The 22859-nt window shown below is 39.3% G+C and overlaps 1 pseudogene; it reads right to left on the bottom strand.

Annotated features, from left to right (window-relative positions):
* The window catches only part of LOC121475049, an 81588-nt pseudogene extending 59960 nt beyond the window's left edge, over positions 1 to 21628 (bottom strand).
* Between the last annotated feature and the right edge of the window lie 1231 nt (positions 21629 to 22859).

Genomic DNA, 22859 nt, shown 5'->3' with positions numbered 1-22859 from the left:
CAACTATCCATATCAGGAGAAGGATCATGCCTTGACTCCTTTTCTAGTTATTATATTAAGTACCTATTTCCTCATGAACTTAGCTTTAATAACTAATAGGAAGCTCTTAAAGAATTGGCAGGGTGGGGGGGAAACTATTAGTTTAGAGAATATTCCTCACACTGTGCTCCCTTGACTTGGTTTTCCTCAAAACACTTATCAACCCTTCATGTTAAATGGGGTCTTTGATCAAATAGACTAGGAAAAAAAGTGCATTTAAATACTTTTTTTTAAAAGATTTTATTTATTTAGTTATGACAGAGAGAGAGAGAGAGAGAGAGAGAGAGAGAGAGGTAGAGGGAGAAGCAGGCTTTGTGCAGGGAGCCCAACATGGGACTCCATCTTGGGTCTTCAGGATCACACCCTGGGCCAAAGGCAGCCCTAAACTGCTGGGCTACTGGGGCTGCCCAAAAAGTGGGTTTAGAACAATTAAATGGTTTTCTTTTTTTTTAAATTTTTATTTATTTATGATAGTCACAGAGAGAGAGAGAGAGAGAGAGAGAGAGAGAGAGAGAGAGAGAGAGGCAGAGACACAGGCAGAGGGAGAAGCAGGCTCCATGCACCAGGAGCCCGACGTGGGATTCGATCCCGGGTCTCCAGGATCGCGCCCTGGGCCAAAGGCAGGCGCCAAACCGCTGCGCCACCCAGGGATCCCTAAATGGTTTTCTTTGTACAATTTCTCAGATATTTTTCAAAACATACTGCATAAATAGAAATTTATAGGATACCTTAAGTTCACTATATTTTCTCATCCTTTTACACCAATATGGTAAAACAAAGCTATACATTTTAATGTTCATTTATCTATAGGAAATGTGTATTTGTTGAACCATACATGACAAGTAAATTTCTTTCAAACCCAAAGCTGAGGACTTAAATTTCCCCAAAGCCCTATTTGTTGAGAACCCATGTGTCTAACAAACATGCCATTTAACAGTCCTTCTAAGCATATACTGCAATCTCAAACACACACACACACACAATCAGTAAACTTCATTTATCTTTTTCGGGGAATTGATCATAACATTTTGCATTTCCTTACTCTGCAGGATCCTTCTATGAGTTGGGGTCTCACTTTCTATGTAATTAATGCACCAAGAATGACTAATGAAACCATTTATCAGTTCTACTAGATCCAGCAATGTGCTAAAAATTTGTGATCTCTTCCATTCTTCTTCTTTTCCTCTTATTATTAGAGCCAGAAAAGCGAAATTCAACTACTGTCACTGTCACTTACTCATTGTAAGTTGGACAAATTATTTCATATTTGTTAGTTTTTGTTTCCCTCCTTGTATTATGAATAGTAATATTTCTTTTGAGAGTACTTATGAGATTAAATGAGCGCATTGTTTAGAGAGGACTAGCACAACTCATTAACAGGAAGTATTCCACAGAGGCTACTTCCTAATATTCTGTCATTCTATCCGCTTCATGCCACCTCCTTCTCAATTTATCATCTAATCTCTGTAAATCTTTTAGTAAGAAAATAAAATATTCCAGAGCATACTTTGAATTCTTTCTAAATTCTTTAATCAATTTCTAAATTGTCTATCTAATTGGTACAATGAAGTTCTCTTAAGAAGCAGTAAAATTAGGGGATTCCTGGGTGGCTCAGTGGTTGAGCATCTGCCTTTGGCTCAGGTCATAATCCCAGGGTCCTGGGATTGAGTCCCTGAAGGGAGCCTGCTTTTGACTCTGCCTATATCTCTGCCTCTCTCTGTGCTCTCTCTGTGTCTCTCATGAATAAATAAATAAAATATATTTTTTTAAAAAGAAGCAGTAAAATTAGAAGGAAAAATGAAAGGTACTACCATGCCATGGTGGGATACATTTACCGAGTTCTCTCTGTTCTAATCCTTTCAGCCAAAACTGAAAAGATGCAACATTTTCTTCACTCAAAGTGTTACAGACAAGGCTAATGAAAAAATGTCTAATGTTTGCTGACTTACAGGTTCATATCTTATCTTACTTAAAGAAAAAAATGTAGGTGAGCTAATATATAGAATTGTTTAATTATATTACATACCTGAAATTAATATGACACTGTATGTTCATTCTATTTGAATAAAAAGAAATTAAGAAAGCAATTTATTCCACATACTTGATTGACAGAGACATTGATCCTGATTGTTGTTCTATTTGGTGTTGGTGAGAATGCAGTAAAAGTTTACTAACATTAAAAAAAGAGAAAGAGAGAAGAAAAATTGTAGGTGATGACTTTCAAATTTCAAGTTAGATATTCTTTGTCACAAAAGTGGAGTTTGCTTTTAGTTGTAAAATTTGGAGTTGGTGACATTTCAGAAGACTCTGTTTCATTCTCCATTAGAACATGAATTTCTGGGCAGCCCGGGTGGCTCAGTGGTTTGGCACCGCCTTCGGCCCAGGGCCTGATCCTTGAGTCCCGGGATCGAGTCCTGCATGGGGCTTCCTGCATGGAGCCTTCTTCTCCCTCTGCCTGTGTCTCTGCCTCTCTCTCTGTCTCTCTGTATGTCTCTCATGAGTAAATAAATAAAATCTTTAAAAAAAAATGAATTTCTATTTGGAAAGTCTCATTTATTCCTAAGTTGTAATTTTAAAAAGAATTATCTCCCTTATCTCTTAAGCAATAGAAAATGTGTTGTTTCTAATGGATGTAGACCATCTATGATGCTTTAAATTGGAATTTTTAACCAAAATACACCTAAGAGAAAAATGATTTTGACTTTGTGATTAGTGGGATGACATGTCTCTTCAGGGTTAGTACCAAATCAGAGGCTTAGTGCTGGGCCCTCCAACCACAGATCGTCACTAAATAGTTATAGGTAGCCAGGTTCCTATTTCTAGGAAGAAAAATACATGTTGTTGGGCTCATGCTTAGTCCCCCATCCCTGACATCACAATCAATTTCTTCATTAATCTATTTATTCTCTTCAAAGGAGCTTTCAATGTTAGTTATTTTTGCTTTCTCATCTCCAATTCACTCTTGAACCTGACTCAATCTGGCACTCATACCCACCACCAGATTTAAATAGCTTCTTTAAAAAGATTTATTAATTTATTTGAGATGGGAGAGGGGCAGAGGGAGGGAGGGAGGGAGAAAATCTCAAGAAGACTCTCTGCTGAGTGTAGAGTCAGAGGCAGGGCTTGACTAGCGGTTTGATCTCATGATCCTGATTCATGACCTGAGCCGAAATTAAGATTCAGACACTCAACGGACTGAGCGACCCATGTGCCTTGTTCACAAGTTCTTTTTAAGACAATTAAAAGCCTCAATTTGAACAAATCCAATTGTCAGTAATTAAACTGCATCCTTCTCAACACTCTCCAATTCTTTTCCTTGAAACTTGGCTTATTTTGGCCTCTAGAACCTCATTTTCTCCATTTTCTTCCTATTTTACTTCTCCTCTTTGTTAGATCCTTTTCATCTCCCATCCCCGGGGCTCTATCAGAGATATCACTTGCCTGTCTACACTCCCTTTAGAGGTGATATCATTTACTCTCTTAGCTTTAACTTTCCTCTGTAAGCCAGGAATTTCCAAATTTATATCATCAGTTCAGACCTCCCCAAATTCCATACCATACAACTACCTACTCAATATCTTCGTAGTCATTTAATAGGAATCTCAAAAGTAATACATCCAAAAATTATTTCTTCCTATCCCATAGTATATTTCTCACAAAGTCCTCCTTAACTTAGTAAATGTCAACTTTGTCCTTCTGTTGTTCAGACCAAAAGCTTTGGAACCATCCTGGACACCTCTGTTTTTCTCATACCCATATCCAAGCTATTAGCAAATCCTGTCAGCTCTATCTCCAAAGTATATTCAGAATCCAACCACTTCTTACTACCTTGCCCACAACCTCTCTAGTTTAATCCATTATTTCTTTAAAAAAAAGATTAATTAATTTATTTGTTTACTTATTTGTTTGACAGAAATAGAGTGAGAGAGCACAAGCAGGGGGAGTGACGAAGGGAGAGAGAGAAGCAGGGTCCCTACTGAGCAGTGAACCCAACGTGGGGCTTGACCCCAGGACCCTTGGATTATGACCTGACCAGAAGGCAGACACTTATCTGAGCCCCCCAGGTGCCCTACTCCATTATTTCTTTTCCTGAACTGCTAAGGAGTTTCCTAACCTGGCTCCTTCTCTCTCTCTCACCTCCTTCAGTCTATTTCCCACACAGCATTCCAAATGATCCTTTTAAAACCTAAGTTCTATCATGTCAATCTTCTAATTGAAATCCTCTAGTATCTTCCCATCTCAGAATTAAACTTTGAAGTTTTTATTGAGCTTTATAAGACTCTACATGATTAGGCTCCTCCTTCCTCTCTTTACCCCTTGCTTACTTGCTGTCAAACTGACCTCCTTGCTATTTTCAGAACAAACCAAGTATATTCCCACTATTCCAAATTCTCTGTAACATATTTACCACTTACTAGCGTGAAATTCCCTAAATAGTATCTAGAATATCACCTTATTACTCTCTACCTACTGATACTTTTTTTTTCTTCTTAGCATTTACTACCCCCTGAAAATAGTATGTGTATTTTTATTTGATATCTCTTTTCTCCACTAGAAGTTTATAAGTTCCATAAGACAGTGGGCATTTTTTGTTTTGTTACTGCTATATTCCACTTCCTCAAACAGTACTCAGAATATACAGGGATTTGGTAAATATTTGTTGATTGGTTGAATGAGCTAATTTAATAAAGAAGAATTGGAGAGGCAAGAGAATGAGATTAACATCCATTGAATGGTCAGCTTGTCCTTTGCAATAGGGCACTTTTGATAAGAATTCACATAAGACCCAAATGGGTGATATTAGAAAACCCAAAAACTATTTACCTTCCCTTACACCTTCTTGTCTCCAACCCTTGAATTTTTCTGTTTCTAAGACCCTGGTCATTCAGCCAATCTTTGTCATAACACACGAGTCATACAATTCTTTATCTCAAGCTTTTCTTCTGCCAGACTAAGAGGATAGTATGATGTCCTTGGAATTAATCCCACCTAGAGAACTTTCTTTCCTACTGTCCTTCAGGAACACTATTATCGTGCAGCACCATCTGTAATTAAGATTTGAATCTTTTCCTCAGTATCATAATTAACTCCCCAGGTGGCCATGAATGTAGGTTCACAAAGGTGTAGCAGTAAGGAGGAGTAGGACGCTGAGAGTTTGACTAAGTAGGTATACTTAGGTAACTTTTTTGTGCCTTCAGGATCTGCTGGTTTGATATTCAATTTGATGATAGGGTGCTGCTGGGTACCCACAACTTAATGGCTAGGCAGATATGATAGCACCATTTTATGAGAGGCAACGCAGGTCACTCCCTCTCTTGGTCCTATGATATCTACTGAGTTAGTTGCAGATAAGAGCTACTTCTTAATGTGACCACAGTTACTTAAACAAAGGGAATTATTTTGCTTCTTCCCCATAATAGATATTTGTCTTAGAGCTTGACTTGTTTTCACTCAACTTCCCAATCTGCCACAGGCAATTTCTTCATCACAATATCAGCTACTTCATTAGAGTGGCATGACTAATGGACCAGTTTGAGGGCTCTTCTCTTGTTCTGAAAACCTTCAGGTTCACATAACATATGCAGATGTAAAAAGCATTACCTCTAAAGCATACACACACACACACACACACACACACACACACAAATCCAAAGATTTATACCTCTTTCTTAGTTATTCAATGGGCTCATTGAATAACTGTTTTTCACTTTGAAGGAAAAAAATCCTGATATTTTTCAGAGGTGACAGGATGCTATATTGTCCAGATTTCTATCCTTCTTTCCTGGTAAGATGTCTTGCCAAGGCTTCCAGGGTTTCTTTACTTCCCTTTCTCCTCATATCATCAGGATGTGAGAAATGTGGTGAACCAGCATGACATTCAGTAGGACAGTGATACAACCACGTTTCGTTTAGACAAATTTGTAGCATAAAGCTGGACAATTGATCAGACCCTGGGGCAAAACAGTAAGAGTGTACTATTTTCCCTGCCAGGTAAGAACAAACTGATTCTGATACCTTTTACTTACTGGACACAGATAAAAACTATTCACCAGTTTAATGGCTGCATAACAGATTCAATGGGCTGTAATGATTTTCTCGACTTAGGAGACCTCATCAAGAAAAGAAACTATAATTAAATTCACTACCTGATTAAGTTTATAATAATCTACCATCATTCTCCAAGATACATCTGCCTTCTGCATTAATCTAACTGGGGATGTGATAAGAATCATCAATCTTCATCTTTTAAGCCTTTAGTAGTAAGTAGTGGCACTAACATCTACAATTTCTCGAGAGATACAGGATTGATTATGATTTACTCTTTTGGAAAATAATAGACATTTCAAATGCTTCCTCTTTGCCATTCCTACCACAATGGGGTTCATACCAGTTTTTCTCAACTCATAGCAAAATTGTTATTCAGAAAGCATATTTATATTTTCATTTCTTTTTGCTCCATGCTCTCAACTGTATAGATTTAATGCTGCATTTATAACACCTCTGTAAGCAAAGCTTGAGAAGATGTGTCATTTGCCCTTTGAAATACACTCATATTTACATGAAAAAGAAATACCATAAGCTCCAAACAGAACCAATTTCTAATTATTGGTTCTATTATTTCTATTATTATTTCTATTATTTATAATTATAAATTCATTATCTGCTAGAACACATGTAACTTTGCCCATATTAACTCTTCTAAGCCTCAGTTTTCTCATCTATAATAGAGTAACAAGTCTAAAGACTTAAGAGGCAAACTCACTGAGCACAGGAATGTAGAGTAACTACAGGCAGGGCTGTAAAGCACACATTGATATTTTTGCCTATAATACTCCAACTCTCTAAGCCTTCTGCTTTTCTTTTGGATTTTTCTGGGAAACACACTGTTTATTTTCTCTGCTGAGATTAAATTCCTTCTTATGCATATTCCCTTAACATCATCTCTCTCCTCTTTCTAGTGTTTGTCTTAGTTGTTATTTTATATTCATTTTTGTATTTACTTGAGTATTATCTGTCCCTGTAAGAGGAAGCCCTGTCTGCTTTAGCTCATCTTTGTCATCTTTGTACTTAACATAGGGCTTGACTATTACAGGCACTTAAAAATCACAGGGTGCCTGCCTAGCTAAGTTGGTAGACTATGCAACTCTTGATCTCAGAGTCATGAGTTCAAGCCCTATGTTGGACATACAGTTTACTTAAAAAATTAGTTGAATGAATGAATGAATGAATATCACAAAGGAACAACTTATTAACACTTACTATGGGTAATACTCCATGCTTTATGTACATCACACATATAACACCCAAACATCCTTCATAAGTTTCTTTATTATAAACTTGAGAAAGTGAGATTTAGAGAAGGCTCAGTGCTGAAATTTTTCTATTTTCTTCATTGGTCTGAATATTTTCTCTCTTCCCACAATACCTTGATCACATAAAAATCTCAGGCGCATGATACAATTTGTCTGCAATTTCAAGACCTTCAATGCAATATAGCTGATTTGGGAACTCTAGTCTGCATTAGAAACATCTGAACGCTAATTTAAGTACCTCCATCATGCAAAGAGATTCTATTCTGTAGTTCAGGAGAGAAACCCAAGTATATATGTTTTTATAAAATACCTCAGGTGATGCTGGTGCTAATGCAAAGACTATGTATATATCACTTAAGAAATTTTGAAGCCCAGAAGCCCAGAGTTCAGGAAGCAAATAGGTGGTATGGTTGCAATGTTTAGTGATAGAGCACAGAAAACTTCAAAGGAAGGTCTTAGGGAAGAGAGGTTCTTGCTCCCAAGTGTATGTATGTCAGAGAACTTCTGTATAATTGAAACAGTGATTTCTGTGAATCTCAGTCTTTTTAGGTTACTTCCCTAAAACTACAGACATTTGTTTTTGTTTTTGAGAAGGAGAGAGAATGCATGCAGGGCTGGGGCAGAGAGAGAGAGAGAGAATCTTAAGCAGATTCCATGCCCTGCACAGAGCCTTACAAGGGGCTTGAGATCATGATCTGAGCCAAAATCAAAAGCTGGACACTCAGCTGAGTCACCCAGGCATCCCCTAAAGCATAGACATTTGTTCACAACTCTAAAACAAATAGTAAAAATACGATATTGATTGATTGATTGATTGATTGTGATTGTTTAGGGAATTGTTCTACATCTTACTAGAAAGAGAAAACTGGTATATACTTTCAAGAGGATAATTTGGAATCTCTGAGAATGACAATTGAGATTTTTGTAGATGGACACAAAATGATCCATGCTCTTCTAATCATTCCATATGGTATCTCTGGGCAGTGGACAAAGGAGCCTTATATGCCTCACTGAAGCACATTTCAAATGCTAACATAGGACTTCATGTATAAGAATGGGTACTATCACTCTATAAGTTAAATGATACACCTTGCCTTTGTCATGGAGATTATCAGATTATTTTTCCTTAAAATGTCTGCCAAGATCTCCATGAAGAACAAATAGAATTTCCCACTTACACATTCAACCCATGCATCCCCTTTAGATAATTATTTTGATTCCTCAAATACTGACATTTAGGCAGTACAATCAAAATGAACAAATGAAGCTAAAAATAAATTATCAAATCAAAGAAAACTCTAAACTGATGCTACTGATTTCAAGTTTCAGGCAACTCTTCTTTAAAATAATATAGACATTATATTAGAAATAGTATAGATATATAAGAATATGTAAATGTTAAGATAAGACTCTGAAATCAGATTGACCCTAGTTCAAATATTAGCTTGGCCATTTACTAGCTATGTGATCAGAGGTCAAGTTTCTGAACTCTTCCAAGACTCAGTCCATTCATCAGTAAAATGGGATATCTACTGCATAGGTTTGATGTGAGAATTAAATGAAAGTATGTACTGAAGAGTGCATTAAAATGGACCTGTAAAGGTAGATATAAAAAGTTATTACTTTGGGGGGGCGCCTAGCTGGCTCAGTCAGTGGAGTGAGCCAACTCTTGATCTCAGGATTATGAAGTCAAGCCCCATGTTGGGGATGGCTGGGTGGCTCAGAGGTTGAGCATCTGCCTTTGGCTCAGGGCTTGACCCTAGAATTCTGGGATTCCGGGATTGAGTCCCACATCGGGCTTTCTGCATGGAGCCTGCTTCTCCCTTTGCCTATGTCTCTGCATCTCTGCATCTCTCTCTGTGTGTCCCTCATGAATAAATAAATAAAATCTTAAAAAAAAAGCCCCATGTTGGGTATGGGTACTTAAAAAAATAATTAATTAATTAATTAATTAAAAAATTAAGTAAAATGTTACTTCTATATTTTTTATTTCTTTTTTTTAAAATTTTTTTCTTTTTTTTTTTAATTTTTTTTTTTAAATTTATTTATGATAGTCACAGAGAGAGAGAGAGAGAGGCAGAGACACAGGCTGAGGAAGAAGCAGGCTCCATGCACCGGGAGCCTGATGTGGGATTCGATCCCGGGTCTCCAGGATCGCGCCCTGGGCCAAAGGCAGGCGCCAAACCGTTGCGCCACCCAGGGATCCCACTTCTATATTTTTTAAAAAGAAATTATTCCTTTTTATTATTACTAGTCATCACGGAAACTGTATATTGAGAACAATCATAATAGTGATTATTATGAGGGTATGAAACAAGGGACCAGCAGGTCTGTCACAAACCTCAAATTGGTAAGTACTTTAGATTTTGGCCACAGTTGTTTATAAACTCTGACTCTTGCCTTTTGGACTCTGATGGATGCTTTTCTTTCTGAGCCCAGTTGTTAAAAAAATAATTAAGAATTTGGGGTTAATGTACCTGTTAAACAAAATGACGAAGGATCCTTTGGTTTCTAGTTTTCAAGTTTCATGCTTCTTTTGATGTCTTTTGGAGGAGTGAAACTATTGTGATTCTCAAATGGTAGCAACACTTTTATCACATGCCCCATTAGTCAGTTCTCTTGATGTGAAAAACTGAACTTGGTCCACACAGCTGTCATTTAGCATTCTCACCTGTGAAAAGAAAAATTAAAGAAAGATGGAAACTAGCTATTTTTCTGTTTCAAAAATAAAACAAGGCCAGTAGAACTGTCATCAGGTCACTTTTCTCAGAAAAGCATTGGCTGACATCCCAAAGGCAAATTGAATTGTGGAAAACAGCCCCGTTGATTTTTGTTGGACAAAGCAGGATAACTGAGGGCCAAAGCAGGCCATGAGTTGAAAATAGGAAGGAAAATAAAATGTAAATGAGCACTCATGAACTCACATTAATGTTGCCTTTGCTTTATTTGATGAACAAAGAAAAAACTGGGAATTGATTTTACAGTTAAATATTTACCTAAAGGTTGATTAACATAAAAGTATTTAATTTAGAGCACTGAAGTTGAGATGAGGTATGTCTAACTTCCATGGATGTTAACTTTGTACTCAGAATTATGTCCAGATAAATGACCAAAAAACATTCTGTCAGCCTGAGTTCCAAAATTAAAACATACTCACAAAGCAAGGCCGTGTTTCAAGTAACTCAATTTGTATTACTTTGGATCTAAGTGGAAATCATGATTTGACTCACATTCTAATGGAGTACAGGAGAGAAAGAGCAAATATCAGGACTGAATACAAATACAATCACATTATATCTCATAAAACTTTTTATTTTGGCAAGATAACTACAAAGAATAGTATCATAAAACCTCTATCCTTGGGGCTCTTGACTGGCTCAGCTGGTGGAGCATGGGATTCTTGACCTCAGGGTCATGAGTTTTAGCCATAAAGCTTATTTACGTAAAGAAAAATGTTAAAAATAGATAAAAATAACACTTTTATCCTCAAGTATAATACTTCAAAGATGGAGAAAGACATTATGTAATTAAATAAATAATGAAATCATTTGTGGGAATAAGAAAGAATAAAGAGTTATTTGCTTTCTTTCTTGTGGTATCTCTTTTCTTCACTAGCTTTTATTAAATGAAAAACACTTTTGAGTGAAATTCTTAATGGAAAGTGCTTATGTTTATATTGTTCTGAGTAATTTTTTACACTCAGATAGATTCAAGTTACAGAAACATCCTATTAGGACAGGATTTCTTTTAAAGAAAAAGAAAAAAGGAGCTAGAAATTCTAAGCTCAGCTAGATGTTAAAAACTTCAATAAATTGTAACTAGAAAATAAAGAGTAAATTTATATAAGTAACAAAGACAATAATTTTTCCTGAAATTTGACATAGCCCTTCACTGAAGTATTATTTTTGGATTATCAATAAAGGGTACTAAATAAACTAGATTATAATTTAAGTGGATTTTTTTTTGTGTGGGAAATTTCACAGATCTAGTTATGAAACATAAAGAGACATATAAATGGAAAAGTTTGTTGAAGATGAGGAAGTATTCATCTTATAACAAAGGGTTTTGGAGCTTCATAAAAATAGTGAATTGAGATAATAGGCAATGGGTAACAAAATATGCCACATTAGCACAAAGAAAATTTTAGCCTGAATGCAATTGAGAAAAACACATACACATAAAGCTCTTGGCCCTTCCCCATTTGCTTAAGAGTAGGACATAAATTTGTCAAGTTGTTCCTCCTCCCTTTTCTACCAGGAAGGACACAATTTAGTCACCAGTGACAACTCTAGACCCTTATCAGCCCAGAGATGCACTACAGGAATCAACATCTCAAACTTTACTTACCAGGCTTTATTGCCCATTAGTTCCCCCACACATTTACCTTCCCACAATCCCCAGCCTCGAAACTCAGTCTCTTTCCTTTGTCCTGTCACTTATCTAAAACTTTATTGTTCTATTAAGAGACTGCATAAGTCCAAGTTCTAACCACTCCTTTGAGTTATTCATCATTGAGAACTCCCATGTATATGTGCAATGCACAATTTTCTATTTGTCTTTCTCTTGTTCATCTTCTGTCAATCTAATTTGCAGGGTCCTACCTGGAGAACCTCAAGAGGGTAGAGGAAAAAGAAACCTTTTCCTCCCCTACATAGAGATTCAGCAAATTGGCAATAGTTCTACAAAAATTATTCCAATAAATATTTTAAATCATGAAGAGATTTAAATTGTAGAAAGAAAAGCAGGTATGATCACTGCATTCATTAAGACAATGAGGCTGGTGAACAACATAAGATGAAGGGGCCATATACTTAGCAGAACACTATGTAAATTATAAGCTCCTGTCTGGGAGATACCAGTGAGCTGTAGTGACGTAGAGAGAGAACACAAAGATGGCATGCGCCAGCCTACATTCCCACAAAGTACATTCATAGTCCCCTAGATATGCCAAGGCTATTGTCCTGCTAAAGCTCCAGGACAACCAATAGGCCTCCCTCACGGAAAGACTAAGGGTGAGTCTCAGTCTGCTGTCCTTACAATGCCCTGGAAGCAGCAACCTACCACGAACTCTCTCTGGTTACTACAGTCCTGTGAGATCGGGGAATGCCGAGTCCCCCCTGGCCACTAGGCCCAGGTCACCAAGGATATTCCTGGGGTGGCAGCAGCAAAGACCAGCACACCAGACATGCATAAAAGCTGCACTCTGGGAAATCCTGGCAGGCTGGAGTGCAGCAGCAAGACAGCATGGAGATAGCACCCACCCTCCAAGGTCTCTGGAAAGGGCTGCAGGTGGCCCTTACATATGTATTTCATGAGAAGCCTCGCCCTCAAGCTGCAGCTGAAATGATGAAGAGCTAATAGGCCTCTTTCACAGAAAGGCTGACCTGCTGGGTCTGTCGCCTGTTGCTGAGCCCTGCGGGTGGTAGCCCGTTTAAGACCCTTTCCCTGTTGGTTAGAATCCTGTAGGATGCCGGAGCATAAGCCCCACTGACCACGGGAGCGGGGTGATGCAGAGGTCGCCCCTCACAGAAGCCCCAAAAACCGTGGCACCTGAGCCTACTCGCTGCCCCCCAGGGACAGTGGCGCTCGGGAGAAGAGCGGAGGGAGGAGGGCACAGAGATGCCACCCAGGCCCGAGTAAGGCAGACGGAGGGCGCAGAGCTGGCACCTGCTGGGAAAGGAACATTTATAGGGGAGTGGGGGAGTGGGGGGGGGGGCAGAAAGAAAAACCCAGAGTTCAAAGAAGAAACAACAACAAAATGGCATCTGCCAGCTAAAGCAAGACAGAGAGAGAGGGCACAGAGATGGTATCTGCCAGGAAACAGAAAAGAAAGGAAAAAAGGAAAGAAAGAAAATAAAAAGCCTGGAGTTAAAAAAAAAATAAAAATATATATATATAGAGAGAGCATCCTTCAGCTGTAGCAAGAGCCCAAGGGGAGCCCCCCCCCCCCATCTCCATCCCAGCAGAGGGCCTCGTGCGTGTTCAGGGAGATGCCTACCCCGCAGGCCAACCTTCGCACGCGGCATGCGGCACCCCTAGACTGGCGGCCCCTGCCCGGGGACCTGCACAGGCGGGGTCGGGGGACACGAGCCCTCGAAGAGTTACTTCTCCGGTCTCTGTAGGCAAGTGGATCTTGGGGACATGAGCGCCATCGGTTTTCAGAGCTAGATGGTTTTCAAGATTCCTCTCCCAGGTTGTGGTCTTAAAGCTGGGGGTTCCCCCTGTGGGGTTTGAACCCTTGGCTCCTCTGGGAGAAGCTCTGACTTTCGAGTTCCCGCCCTATCACTGCGCGAGGGGTGAGGTCAACTGCCAGGCTGATGGTGTCCTAGTGTCTCCTACCTCTGTATGTTGGAGGGAGGTCAGTGTAGACCTCCATTTGCCCGGTGCTTAGGAGTCATTAGCGTTTGGGGTTTTGTTTTGTTTTGTCTTTTTTTTTTTTTTCAGAGGCATTTGTTCCAAATGTAGTGTAGCTTTGGTGTATTTGTGGAAGGAGTTGAGTTTACCTCTTAGGCTAACATTTTGAGCAGAACCTAGTTTTGTTGTGTGTGTGACCTATTGTATGTGCACAGTGTATTTTAGAATTTTCATTAAAATACAAGTGTGGTAAGCCATTAAGACCTACTGTCAATGAGGCCCAAGGGTGCAAGAGCACCTGGCTCTGAGGGTTCCAAACAGCGGAGGATTAGTCATTGGCCTTGACAAAATTCAAAGCCAGAGAGACAAGTGGTGGTGAAACAAGAAAGAAAATTATTTCAGTGAGGTCAATATTGGAAAGACAGCTGACTAACGTCTCAAAAAGTGTCTGAAGTGCAGAAAGTACTTCTCTGCTTTGTATAAAGAAGATGTGGGACAAAGGTCAGTGGGTAAGAGCAGGTGGGCAGTAAAGGTCAGGCTGATCATTGTGTTAAAGTCAATCCCATGGGGTCTTATTGGTATTAGGCCAGTCCCTATTGCTTGAGGGAGTAGTTTTGATTCCCAAAAAAGGGATGCTTTGCCTGCAGGGTCTTTTGCCTGAGTTAAAACATAAGCTGAAAAGAATTTAATCAGAAAGTGCAGGGGTGGGGGGGGGGTTGTCTGGGCAACTCAGTGGGTTAAGCGACTGCCTTCCATCCGGGTTGATCTGGAATCCTGGGATTAATCCTCGGGTGGGGCTTCCTGTTCAGTTGGGGGCCTACTTCTCCCTCTTGTTCTGACACCCCCTCCACACACACTCATGCTCTTCCTCTTGCTCCACTCTCTCTCAAATCTTAAAAAAGAAAAAAGAAAAAAAAAGAAAGTGCAGATGGAGGCCAAAATGGGGGTAGTTGAAGTCCTCTTTCAGTACCAATATTTATTCCTCTATTAGGAATGCTGTGTAAGGATCCACTGTAGGCCAGGGACTTTCCTAGGTATCCAAGTACAGCAGGGAACAAATCTATGAACCACTGCAATCTACATAGTAAAGGGGAAAGAGTCAATAAACATATTTTCAAGTAATGACAGATACATGTTTCAAGGGGAAACAAAGCCAGATAATAGAACAGAGAGAGTGATGAGGTGTTGTTTTCCATGGGGAGACCAGAGCATTCTTCTCTGAGGAAGTGGCATTTGAAAAGAAAATTGAATACGTTAGAGCAAAACTGAGGGAGAAAAACGGGGAAGAGGCTGTAGCCATGACCCTGGGAGAAAAACCCAGGAGCACTGCAGGTGCATCAGGAGGACATTGTAGTGAGGACAGAGAGGACTTTAAGAGGAGTTTACAGTGTAGCCCAAAGCAACGATTATTTTAAACTACCATTCTACTAGTAGCATTTACTTCAGCTTTCTCATTTCACACCAAATGGAAAATTCACAAGGGACAGAGATGGGAAGAATTTTACATGCGAATCACAGAATTTAGAACTAAAAACTTGTCTTCAACATAGTAGAAAAAAAAATCAAATCCCTAGGGCTCTAAGGACTGCTGAAAGAGAAAACTGTCAAATTTCCACTTACCCTCAACAAAAAGATACAGTCAGTAGCATCATCATCAAAACACTTAATGAAGAAGAACTGTGTGAAAGATGGAGCCACTTAGGGCATGTAAATGCCTCTACTAATGGTTATGGTAATTATTTAGTCAAAGAATATCACGTGCAGTTACCTTATAATTTGGGATATAAGCTATGTAAAACAAAATACAGGGTAATAGACTTTATGGGGCTAACCACAGTGAATGATGGCAGGGTTCTCAGGATTTTTTGCAATAATTACACATTTTACTCAGAATATTCCTTTATATTTGTCAGGCTCACATATAAACTGAGATGTTGAAATCCTGAGATGTTGAAATCCTGTATGTCCAAAAAAAATCCCCATGCCATTTTGTCTCTTGCTTAATGTAGTCAATAACTGAGAGCCTCTACTTGCCCACACATAAACAGCTTGGACATCTTCAAGGAATGATGAAAGTGTCATGACAATGTTTCATAAATTGTTCATTACTGGGGTGCCTGGGTTGCTCAGTAGGTTAAGCATCCCACTCTTGATTTTGAGTCCAGTCGTGATCTCAGGGTTCTGAGATCTAGCCCAAAGTCAGTCTTCACACTCCATGCGGAATCCTCTTGTCCCTCTGCCTCCCCCTCTGCCCCTCCCCCAGCTCCTGGGTGTGCGCACTTATATGTGCAAGCGCTCTTTCTCTGTCTCTGTCTCTCTCTCTCTCTCATAAATAAATAAATTCTTAGTTCATTACCTACGAGGATAGTTGAATGTGTGAAACCCAGTTAGTGCCCAAATAGTGATCAGGATTTTGTTGTAGGTTTTTTTTTGTTTAATTCTTCAATTTTGGGCCACACACACACACACACACACACACTTGAGATACAGAAGAGGTAGCTAGCAACAAGGCAAACCTTTGAAAAATCATAAAGCAAATACTTCAAAGAAAATATGTTTTCCCTGGAACACTGCACAGTGCTTAGCTGGCATGTTGTCAGCAAACAAAAAGAAATTCAGTGTTAGCATTTATGACAGAGCACACAACATAATAAAGAGGATTTGGTCTGAATAAAGAGATGGTCCTAAAATGCTTCAGACCATCTGCAGCAGCACTTTAGGACCCGAGCAGCCTGGTGGCAGTCTTCTTTTCTATCAACTATTTGTTGCCAGCCCCCGAGATAAGAAACGAGCCCTACTGGTGTTATTAAAATAAGAAAAATAGGAAATCTCATTTAACATTGCCAACAGCTTCAACTCATTCTGAATCTCCCCATATAGCAGCCAATAATCCAATAATGATATTGTTTCCAGTAATATACTTAAATATATCTCACTATAAATAATTGTGTCTTGACACTCCATAAATGTTTTGCACAGTGAAATCTTTTTTAGTTCAAACATCTTCATTTTAATGATATTTCATAAAACTTGACTATTAGGTAAAATAAACCAGTACTGTAAGCAACTGTGCATAACCACATAAAGCACCTATAAGTCATCTTTTTTTTAAACCTAAATTGTCTTCTTATAGCCACTGTCAATGTTGATAAATTAAGCTTCACTTAGTTGTCCTGACTCACCTGGGTCTACCTTGTCCGTTATAAACAAAGTTTTCTTCTAGATTGCTTTCTTGGCCTCTTTCTTCTACACTCCCCCAAATACTGACATGTCAGTTTTTGAATTTGGTGTTTTGCATGTTCAAACTGTTATATCAAATAAGCCTAGACTCTTTGATCCCTTCTAATGCTCCCCTGACACAATATCTAAAATATTTTTCCAGTTTTTTCATCTTGATTTCTCAGAGACCTCTTGTGGGAAAATTTTGTCAGTAAAAAATGTGAGTGACATCAACTGTGAACTGTGACATAAACTAGTAACTGACAATTCATGCAATGGGCTATATTTCAGTACAGTTTGCAATGGTAATGGCATATATTTTTATTTTAATGTAATACCAATCATGGAAGAAGAATGTAGAAAACTTAGATGTTAGCTCCATATAAAAAGAGAGAAAAATTTTAGAAGGACACGTGTAATACATAATGAGGAAGGGCTAGGCAGTACTATTAGGAGGAAAATTTACTATACTAAAATCAGGGAGAAATTTAGGATGGGCAATATGTTAAAAGAGATTCTGCACTATGGTAAAAGCAGAATGATTTTATCAACAAAATGACAGAGATGTGATTCACAAAGCAAAAGATGTCTTTGTCAGTAGGGGACCTGTAGTTAAGGTATAGTTTCTGGTAAGAACAATGACTGAGATGATATGGGAAGAATAAGGTTGTGTATATTAAAGGGAAATCTTCGAGCCCATGAGCTCAAGAACATCTGCCTGTCAATTCTCCCACAAACCTGATCTACCAATCTGAAGTAAATCAAATTTTCATAGTTCCATGATGCCTCCTAGACTGGTCTCCTGCTATAGGTACATGAGGAAATCCTGTAACAAGAAGTGCATCTATATGCGATCATATTTTGCTCTTTTATAGGTAGATCGATCATGTTATTTATTATGCAAATGAAATTTTCTTTTTAAGTTTTCTTTAAGATATTTTATTCATTTGAGAGAGAGAGGGAGTGAGCACACACTAGCAGGGGGAGGGGCAGAAATAAAAAAAAAAGGATTTTATTTATTTATTCAGGAGAGACACAGGCAAAGGGAGAAGTAGGCTCCCTGTGGGGAGCCTGAGGTGGACTTGATTCCAGGACTCCAGGATCATCCCCTGAGCCGAAGGCAGATGCTCAGCTCTGCTTCTGTCATGGTCATAAGAACATGCCCTGGGGAGCTCACTGGTGCCAGGAGAAGGGAGACACGCATCAGACATGTGCTCAGCTCCCCCACACACTGGCAGCTTCCAGTTATCACCTTAGTCAACTCTAGACCTATGTGAATGAGAGTGAAGCTCACTGCTGTCATGCCACTGAATTTGGGATATCTTTGTTATACATCAATAACTAACTGATCCAAGGCTGTATCCTAAGCACAGACTAAGCTCTGAAGCATCTGTCAGCCTTGTGAGCTATATTATTAGCTCTGTTTTGCAAGAAACTAAAGTTTAGAGAAGTTCTGTAATTGAGTATAGTTTCTAGCCAGGCCTGCCTAAGTCTTTCTTCTTTAATCCTATCAATACCTTTCAGTGTTCTAGAAGATTCAGGTTTGATCCTTTTCTTGAACTTTCCTTTACCCTGCTTTTGGATGGATATACTCAGTGGGTAGGACTAGAAGACTTTCTCTCTTTTGTTTTCTGTTTTTGACCTGAGTAATAATGACACTAACAAGGGCCTGATTGTGAAGCTGGAAAAAGCTAATCTGCAGCTATGCAATTGCTCTAATTTATGTTGCTATTTCTTCTTCCAGAGAAGTATACTACTCTTTCCTTTCAGGTACACATTTTTTTTTTGTTTGAATCCTTCTCAAATTAAAGAGAAAAAGATCTGAAATATGTGCTTGGTGAAAACAACTCACCAACACTGTATGATCTTGATCCTAGTTAATTGCTGATAATTTTAACCTTATCTCTAAATGAGGAATTTATTTATTTATTCATTTTTAAAGATTTTTTATTTTAAGTAATCTTGATATCCAACATAGGGCTCAAACTCACAATCCCGAGACCAAGAGCCCCATGCTCTACCAACTGAGCCAGTCAGGTGCCCTGCTAAATGTGGAATTTAGGGCTTTTTTTTTTAAGGGCTTTGTATTCTTTTAAATGTACTTGAGGCATTTTCTGCTCTCCTTTCCTTTCTTCCTTATAAAGGAATAACTGGTATTTATTGACTATGTCAATAGAAGGAAAATGAAATGAAGTAGGAATTCAGTAAGTAAACAGATATCATCAAGGAGTCTACAGGGAGATGGGAGACCACATGGAATCCATGGGAATTAGAGGTAGCAGGAGTTAGGAGAGGCAGAGAAAATGCAGATATAAAAGAATAAAATCCGATATTTAATCTCATATAATCTTTTAAAAGTCCGTTGTCTGTTAAAAATGTAACTTTCAATTCAATAAGTATATCTTTTTAGTGCCAAGCGTGCTAAATCCATGTATAATACTGAAGAAATGTAGGACCTTATACTGCAATCAGAGGGGCTTGCAGCAACATTCTCCTTATATGTGATCAGCGTTTTTTTCAAAGGTATATGATAAATATAACCTGTGGATTTTGGAGAGAGCAAATAAGCCACCATTTGGTAAGAGTTTTAGTTGGTAAAACATTTGTGAAGAACAATTGGCAGTATAAATCAGAAGCCTTAAAAATTTGTGCCTTAGAGGCTTATTTAACATTCCTAATTATTAGAAAAAGGCAAGTAAGTGCTCATGAAGACCACAATGAGATACTACCTCACACCCATGAGGATGGCTCTGGTCCTAGTTCACAAGGGCCACTAAAACAAAACACCACAGGCTGGATGGTTAAACAACAGAAATTGATTTCTCACAGTTCTGAAGACCAGAAATTTTTGTCAGGATGATCGCCATTTGGTGCTTTCTTAGGTTGTTCTCCTTTGCTTGCAGATGCTCAGTTTGTCTGTGTCTTCGCATTGTCCTTTCCTCTATGCACACATGGAAATAGACAAATCTCTGTACTTCCTCCTCTTAAGGACAGCAGTCCTACAGGATTAGAACCTTACCCTCATGACCTGTTATATCCTTAGAGCTCTCTCCTTCAAAATAGTCACTTTGGGGGTTAAGTCTTTAACATATGAATCTGTGTGTGTAGGAGTGGGAGTGACATATAATTCAATTCATAATAATCTTATTGTTTACAATAGCCCCTAGTGAGAAATATTTCAAATACCCACCAATACATCCTTAAATACATCCTTATACATTCATATGATGGAATATGATTTACATGTATATATTAACATGGAACGATGTCATGATATAGTGAGATGAAAAAAGATATATGCATGTACATGCTATAAATGCAATGTGTATAGTGTGATCTCATTTTGTAAATATAGAAAAATGCATCCACAAATACATTTTTAAATTTCTCTCCCTTTCTCTCTACCTATATATGATCATCAGGAAAGATCATAAAGTAAACCTAGGAATAAATTTATTGAATGGTGGGTTATGATTGATTTTTCCTTTTTCCTTTAAAATTAAGTTATTGCTTGAGTATTTGTATCTGAACGTATTTTACTCATATATTCCTTAAGTAACATTTTCATTTTTTAAAAAAATCTATAAAAATTGAAAATACAATTTACAAAGAATTAAATCCTTAAGGCTTAAAAGGTAATCTGAAATAAGGAGGCTAAGGAGTCTATTGGATATTTTCCAGTATCCCTCTTAGGTTAGTACCAAAATCCAGAGGTTATGAATTTTGATTCATATTCTAAGCACTGAGTTTTCTATACATATATCTGTTTCCTACTTTTTTTCATCTAAGGCAATGTTCTTCAGAAAATCTTATCCTTCATGCTAAGAAAATGATTGCTCTTGTGCCTACTGATAGATAAGTGGCACAGTCCCGACCCTGTAGTAAACTGGCACTCAGCGGGCTTTCCCCAGCTCCTTGAGGGCCCGGTATGCTATAGAACAGCTCTTTTTGGCGTCCAAGTACAGCTAGAACAGATTGTCTCTCACCCTGTAAGGCCAGCTGACGTTTGGTTCACCCCCTGGCAGCCACCCAGTCCTCCTGCGAGCTGGAGCACTTCATTGGCCTCCTAGGCCCCAGGGCCGAAGGAGAAACCTAACAGCAGAGGGGGAGCCAGCAACAAGGACAGCGCGTGGGCGGAGCGAGGGATGACCCTGGGGGTGTCGCCAGGATCCTCTCCACAGCTCCACCCAGCCTGTGGGTCCAGCCCCTCCTCTGGCTGCCTCCTTCCTGGCCCGGGGCCTGCGGCTGAGAAGAAGCCCTTTTCTGCTTAACCTCGAGGGACAGCCTGTGATCTGCCACTAAGGATCTAACTGAATCAACTGTGCTTGAAAATAAGTTTCTCTTGTTCTTGGCTTTGAATAAAGGATCCGCTGGGTACGAAATGTTGGCTTCAAGTGTCTTTTCCCTCAGACGTTTTTGGTGATTCCAGTTCTTCTTGTGACATATATCCCTGCTTCTCATTCCCTAGTAAACCTGTTTCTTCTCTCTGGAAGTTTTACCAGGTTTTTCCTCATCCTGAGTGTTCTGAAACGTGTCTTCTGTTTATCCAGTGTCTCTGGATGTCGTTTGTCCTTTGTCCTACTCGGTCCTCGATGAACCCATCCAGTCTGACACTTACTGCAGAGAAACCCCGCTCTGCTGTTCGTGGCGTGTTGTCTTCCATCCCTTCTGTCGGTGTCTTCTAGATGGCCTACCTGACCCATACCAGCCCTTCTTCACCTATCCTACATGTTTTAGAAAGTTCTTTCACGCTCTGTAGGACTTTATTTCACAACTGCATATTATGCCCTATCGATGTGCCTCCCAAACGTCCCTGTGCATACAGATCACCTGGGAATCTTAGTAAAATGAGGATTCTGATTCCAGGTGGCACCTGAGCGTCTGTATTGCCCAGGGGTTCGTGGAGATGCCAGTGCTGCTGGTCTGCAGCCCGGGCTCTGTACAGCAGGCCCTAGACAACGTGGTAGCATGGCAGGTCCCTGAGACACAGGGACTCCACAGTCAGCCAGCGTGGGGACCTCCGTCCGCCACTCACCACTCACTGGCCATATGTCCTTGGGAAAACTGAACTAATCCCTTTGAGAATCTGCTTTTCCCTCTACGAAATAAAGATAACCTGTCCCCATGGTTCGGATTCCCTGCAGTGACGAAGTGTGATATTTAGCCTGCGCACACCGTGGGGGGCACGAAGTGGACGAAGGACAGCCCCGGGCCTCTGCTGTCAGGGGTAGGCTTTAATCATACCCGACAGAAAGTGTCCTGGCAGCCAGGTCTCTGCCCAGTGGGGAGGGATCTATTCTCAGCTTGACCTCAGCCATGAAGTTGTTCTTTGAGTTGAAGGGATTGGAACAAAACCCCCACACCTGTTTCATCCCCACACAGAGCCAGTCCCCACCCAGAGGATGGGAACAAGTGCACTCAATTTCAATAAAGGCAACCTTCAGGGTCAGCCACGCAGATACAGTAAATCATTGTGATTAATGGAGTATATTGAAAGAACAGATTCCTGTTAAAAACATAAAGGCAATACTTCAAGTGAAAATTGTGGAAAGTCATGAGCAGACAGCGAGGATAAGAGCCTGGTGTTTGGGAGCAAATCTTCTTGCCCTAAAATCATTTGACAGTTATGGTTGTTCTGAACAGAGGGAATGGAAAGGGAAGGAAGGAGGTCAATATTGAGCAGATATTTCATGCCAGGCATTTTGCAAATATTATTGTGGGGTCCTCTGTGATAATGTGCGGCCCACCAGAGCTGCATTCAGCTCCCTCGTCTTAGATACGGAGGGTAAGTAGCCTAAAGCAGCAGAATGAGGGGACATATTGGACCAGACGTATTTTTAAATTTTTTCCAGTATTGATAATTGAGTTACCAATTTCTGTTTGGTTATAATCTTGCTATTGATAGGCAAACATTTGGTTATAGCTTTGCGGTTA

This window comes from Vulpes lagopus, chromosome 13 (genome assembly GCF_018345385.1).
Source record: "Vulpes lagopus strain Blue_001 chromosome 13, ASM1834538v1, whole genome shotgun sequence".
Classification (NCBI taxonomy): Eukaryota; Metazoa; Chordata; class Mammalia; order Carnivora; family Canidae; genus Vulpes; species Vulpes lagopus.
The sequence above is the reverse complement of the archived record's forward strand: the minus strand, read 5'-3'. Positions and strand labels throughout refer to the sequence as shown.